The sequence below is a fragment of the Rhea pennata genome, chromosome 31 (assembly GCF_028389875.1).
Source record: "Rhea pennata isolate bPtePen1 chromosome 31, bPtePen1.pri, whole genome shotgun sequence".
In the NCBI taxonomy this organism is placed as follows: domain Eukaryota; kingdom Metazoa; phylum Chordata; class Aves; order Rheiformes; family Rheidae; genus Rhea; species Rhea pennata.
The window spans coordinates 3,335,742-3,341,544 of NC_084693.1; positions in this window are offsets into that span (position 1 = coordinate 3,335,742).

Sequence of the window (5,803 nt, forward strand, 5' to 3'; positions counted from 1 at the left end):
ATCGACCACAGTGTGCCTCATGTTTGTGTATGTGTTGCTGCTGGGGGTCCTGGCAGTGTCCCCATCTCACCCTTGCAATTGGCTTTCTTCCAGACCTGAGGCACCTCTCTTCTTCTGCATGATCTGTCAAAGAGTGGCCTAGCAATAACATCTGCCAGCTCCCTCAGCACTCATGGGTGCATCCCATCGGGGCCCATGGATTCTTTGGGTGTCAAGTTTGCCTAAATGATCTCTAACCCGATCCTCCTCCACCAAGGGAAAGGTTTTACATATATGTGTGTGTATCTCCCCCCCATATATATGTATATGCATGTACATATATGTATACATGCATATACATGCACATGTACACTTGCTTACATTTGGGAAGGATTTCTGTTAGAGGGTGTACATCACAACGGGGATAAAATTCAGCTGCCTCTGAGGCAGCAGTCTTCCTAAGATAAGAAAATGACTTGCAGCCTTGAAACGCAAGTACTGAAGCCTTGAGAAGAGCAGGATGGTGGTAGAAAATCTGCTTTTGAGCCTTCGGTAGACAGGGGTCCTGTCTACAGAAGCCCTGAAACTGGAGAAATCCAAACTGTGACACAGGCAAAGGTCTCCCCTCTCCTCCCTCTGCCCAAACACACCTAGTGCAGGGAGGGGAGAAGTTCATCTCTCTGAGCTGGGATCCTTGCTTTGAGCTGAGCCAGGCCCTAGCAGAGGCAGTGTGCAGGCCAGGGGGGTGCCAGAAACATCAGCTAGTGCAGAATGAGGGCTCTTTGGCCGTGGCTGGCAGGGGCTTGAATTTGGTCACTGGCATGACAGACTCGTTATCAGTTTTGCACCCTCAGCTCAAACCACAGCCCTAGTGAGGTCTTACATAAACCAGCTGCCCCATAGCCTTCCAAGAACTGCAGAAGCTCTTCTCACCAGCACCTCCAGGTAAGCGCTGCTCTTTTTGGCTGCTTCTTTGGCAGGCAAGACTCCCTGGCTCTCAGTGTGTTCAGCCCCTGATTCAACCTCCCCTTGTGCTGCAGGCACAGCCCAGCTCTCCAGCTCCAGCAGACTTTCTGCTGGTGCTGCCTCACTTCCTTGCCCCAACACTTCCCTCCTAACAAGCTGAGTCTTCCGTGTGCAGCTGCTGTTATCTCCAAAGGCCTTAGAGTTGCAAGGGAGGCTGGGATGGGGTGGCAGAGAGGAGGATGGGAGGGGAAGGAAGGGGATGAGAAGGGAAGGGCTGCAAAAGAGCAGGCTGTATTTGGAGATGGCCTGAGCTGTGGCTAAACTGACAATGTTGTGAATACCATAGAACCCCTTTTCCCTTTCTTAGGTCTTCTTCTGCGTGTGGTTGTCTCCATCTTGCTCTCACCCCTCCTCTGAGCTGACTGAGTTTCCATTTCTGAAAGGATTCAGACAATATTCTTCCCTCACTTGCTAGTGAAATTCTGCTTCTCCTTCTGAAGGGATACAGAATTTTGGGGGCTGGATCACACAGCACTCAGAGTCCCAGGCTGAATGGAGCCGGGGCTTATTAAAAGCCAATGTTTGTGATAAAATAAGGATTTTTTTGGGGGGGTGGGGGCAGAGCTTTGCAAACATGCAAGTCAACAACAGGTTGCAGTTAGAGGAAAAAACAGTGCGTCCTTTTCAGTGTGCATGTCCATTGTCAAAAGCACTACTGAAAACGCTGAGACTTTTGATTCTTTAAACAGAGGAGTCAGTAATATTTTTATTCCTTTAAAAAGTTCAGCAAGTGTGCATTGAGTAAGAATGAGGACCGATGAGGAATGGGTGCATCTGGATGACAAGATTTGCCAAGGTCTCAAATGTCTTCCCAAGAGATTCCTGAAGTCCAGGGTTGCGATCGTACCTATTGCCCTGCTTCCCCCACGCAGGATGCTGAACTTCACCATCTCATGCTCACTGCAGCCAATGCTGCCCCCAGCCTTCACATCTCCAATCAGTTCTTCTTCTTTTGTTAGCACAAGGTCCAGCAGCACTCCTCTCTTTGTTGACTCCTCCACCACCTGTGTCAGAAAGTTAGCATCAGTGCTCTGCAGGAACCTCCTGGACTCTTTGTGCCTAGCTGCGTTGTCCTTCTGGCAGATGTCAGCGTGGCTGAAGTCCCCTAGGAGAACCAGGGCCTGTGATTGTGAGGCTACTTCCAGCTGCCTGTAGAAGGCCTCATTGACTTCCTCTTCCTGATCAGGTGGGCTTGTTGTAAGCACCCACAGCAGTGTTGCTCATCTTGGCCTGCCCTTTAATCCTTGCCCAGAAGCTCTCGATTTGCTCTTCATCCCGCCCTAGGCAGAGCTTGATACGCTCCAGTGACTCTCTTACATAAAGAGCATTTTCACCACCTTGCCCTCCTGGCCTGCCTTTCCTAAAAAGCACGTAGCCATCCATGACAGCATTCCTGTCAGGCGAGCTATCTCACCATGTCTCAGTAACTGCAATGGAATGAAGGCCCTGTGACCACACACAGATCTCTAATTCTTCTTGTTTATTCCCCATGCTGTGTGCATTGGTGCACAGGCATTTCAGAGAGGTAATTGAGCATGCAGGTTACCCAGGAGGAGCGCAAGACGCTCCTCCATGTTCATGTCCCCCTCCATGGTTATGGCAGACACTTCCCCAGCTGCATGCACCTGCTGGGGGCATTGCGACTTGAGCTGCGTTTTGCTGACTACCCCGTCTGTGCCACTCTCCCCTTCCCCCATCTTTCCTAGTTTAAATCCCTCCTTACCAGGCTGGCCAACCTGTCGGCAAAGACAGCATTCACAAGTATTCCTCGTGCAGGCGGCTGATGATCATGTGGCAGCTATGGAGCAAAAAGCGGCTGTCCAGTGTTAGGTGCAGGGAGGTGCCAGAGAACTACTGCAGGCCTTGTTCAGGCCAGGTATCCTGGAACCTGCTGCTGATGGCGTTGCAGTGGTCTCTGGCATCCATGTCCCCCATGAGACTCCTATTCCGGTGCACAAGAGCTCGGCCTTGGGTGTCAGGGCTCTCGGAGCCTGGGCAGGACTCCAAATCCCGCTGCTATCTCCCGGCGGGTGGGCCAGGAAAAGTCCCTCTTGTCCCCGCTGTTGCCGAGGGTGGAAGGAAGGGCATTGTTGGAGGGGGAGACAGAGGCCACAGCGGGCGATATTTACCCGAGGGATGACTCTGCTTCGTCATCACTGTCTCCACATGTCTTTTCCCTCTGCGTCCTCTTGACTTTCTCCAGGAGACGGGTGATTCCAGCACGCAGGGTTTGCAGAGTCCGTGGGGAAATGCTCCTGTGGTGGCAGGAGAAAGACACCCTTTGGCTGAGACCTCCTGCGTCTCTCCTTGCCCAGCCCCTGCACTCACACGCTCCCCCATGTGGACCCACAAGGCTTTCAGCTTGGGAGGGGCGTTAGGCATTGGCTTGGGGCTGCAGAGCACTGCCTAGCATCAGGGCCTAACGCAGGCCATTGCCATGTGCTGAGAAAGCAGAGGATGCCGTATCTACACCCGGGGTGGAGCGAGAGGGATGCGTGTCGTACAGCTGGGTCACAGCCTCTCAACTGGGGCTGGCACACACTGACCTTCTTGGGGGAATCTCATTGTCCTCTGTGTCCAGGTTTCCTCCAGCCTCTCCCTGCTGCTCCCTTTTCCTAGGAGTGGAGGGTTTCTGTAAAGGACAGAGAGTGCTGCAGCACAAGGGGTTGTTCCCAAACAGCGTTCCTCCCCGCAGAAGGGGCCAAAATGCTGCCTGAGAGCAAGGCTGTATCAGATACTGTCGCCTTTGTTCACTCTTGCTCCTTCTTTCCCTTTCACCCGCCCCCAAAGCAAGCACAAGCTTTGTGGCTACCTTTACTTCTCTGCCCGAATTCTCCGTGCGTGTGCAAGGATGCACGTCTGCCGAGGGCTGAAGTCTGCCTTCTCCATCCGGGGCAACACTGGTGGCTTCCTCTGTTGGCAACTGAAACCAAGGGAAAGACTGGTTCCGGTTTTGTGTTTGGTCAGAGCGCTTAGGAGTGAGTCCCCACAGTTCAGCTAACAAATGACCCGTACGTACAAAGTTACCTTACAAATAATGTTGGTGACCCTGCAAATAGAGGTGGAGTAACTGAAAAGATGCCCTGCAGCTGTGCCTCAGCAGGACACCTGGGCGCAGCTGCCTCAGACCTTTGGACTATGAGAGCTTGCGTTCAGAGCCAAGTGCAAGCAGAGGCTGCCTAAGGTGCAGCGAGGGGTGGTCAGGCCATACCCTTCCACCACCAGATTGCTAGTCTTGCCCTTTGGGCCGTGGTGACTCCTGTGTTCTGAGCGTACAGACTAAGGTGCTTCTTTGAAAGTTAGGAAGACACATGAAGTAGTTTTGTGTAACAATGAACACGCACGCGGGGATCTCTAGCGTGCCCTTATCCATGGAGTGCTGCTTCCCTAGCAGTGAACACCACACAAGTAATTTGGTGAATCTGTCCCACGTACCTGTTGTTCTTCCTCAATACTCCCACATTTAGGGCACACATATATGACTCTTTTTCGAGCGGTTGCTGCCTGCTTGCCACTCTTGCCCTGCGTGCTGCTCTCTTGGATTTCAGGATGATGACTGAAAAGATATAGAAGCATTGAGAATATCACAGAGCAACCTCCTCTTTGGGAATGCTTGTAGACTGAGCACTTCCACAGGACTCACTAGCTCATTGCCATCAAAAGGAAAGGAGGAGGAGGGCCTAATCTTCTGAAACAAAGCACTCGCACAGCTGCCAGAGCACCACAGCATCCTCACCCACTTCTCCAAGAGGCTCACCTTCGAGATGCCTTCTTCCTTTTGACTTTCGGCCCCTTGTCTTCCTTGCCTTGGGTCTCAGCAATCTTGGGCAGAGGAAGCTGCTCTCGGGTGAGGTGGTGTCCGTCAGGAACGCTGCCTGCAGGGAGAAGATGACAAAGCCTTTCAGAACATCACTGGTGTGATGTGTGGGGCTGAAAGGATGTCAAAGATGTGCTGAGGCCTGTGATGCCACTCCTGAGGCAGTGCCTCTGCATGTTGGAGAGCCCTGTTTTGCAGGCCTTTGCTGACCCTGGAGCTTGCCCAACTTTGACTTTCGAGTGTGCAACAATATCCTGTGTGGCCTGAAATTTGTATTGCTTTGCCTGATGCTTCTTCACTGCATGTCTTTGAGGGGATCAATGTCACCAGAGGGAATGTGTTTCCTGGAGGTGTCTGAAGGGGCCTTCTAGATTCGTTTTCTCGGCCACTCCTTTGCTCCAAGGGCACATGCGTGCTACAGGCGTTGCTTTGAAGGTGCGTGAGAGCAATCCCTGGAGAGTGCTTACAGTGCCATCTTGGGAAAGGAGGTGACGTTGAGGCACAGGTTAGGAGCCTTCTTTCCCTTGGCTCTGGGTGCTTTTTTTATCGTTACATCAAAGCATGCTGCTTCTGTGGGACGACTCTTCCCGTTGGTCTGGTATACCTCAAGCAGAGTTTGTTACTGTGGGCAGTGGTGGGAAGTGGCCAGTTTGTGCTCCCTCCTGCAGGGAGAGGCTGGTCAAGTGAATCTGCTGTGTGTAGAATGTGCTGGATGGCAGGCAAAGGCTCACATCTCTGCGTGGAAGGAGCAGCCTCTGACATTACCTTTGCTGGAGCTCTTCTTAGAGCTGTTGCCTGCTGCTTGTTCCCCCTTTGCAGCCTCTTGATAATGTCCTGCGGCAGAGGCTGCCTTTTCTGCAGGACCTGCAGTCTTGACCCTGGAAAGAAGGACGTCACAAGAACCAGGATGACCTGAGAGTCCCTCAGGGTTCTGCAACTCAACTGCCTTTCATAAAGAACACACTTTTCAGTGACCCTCGG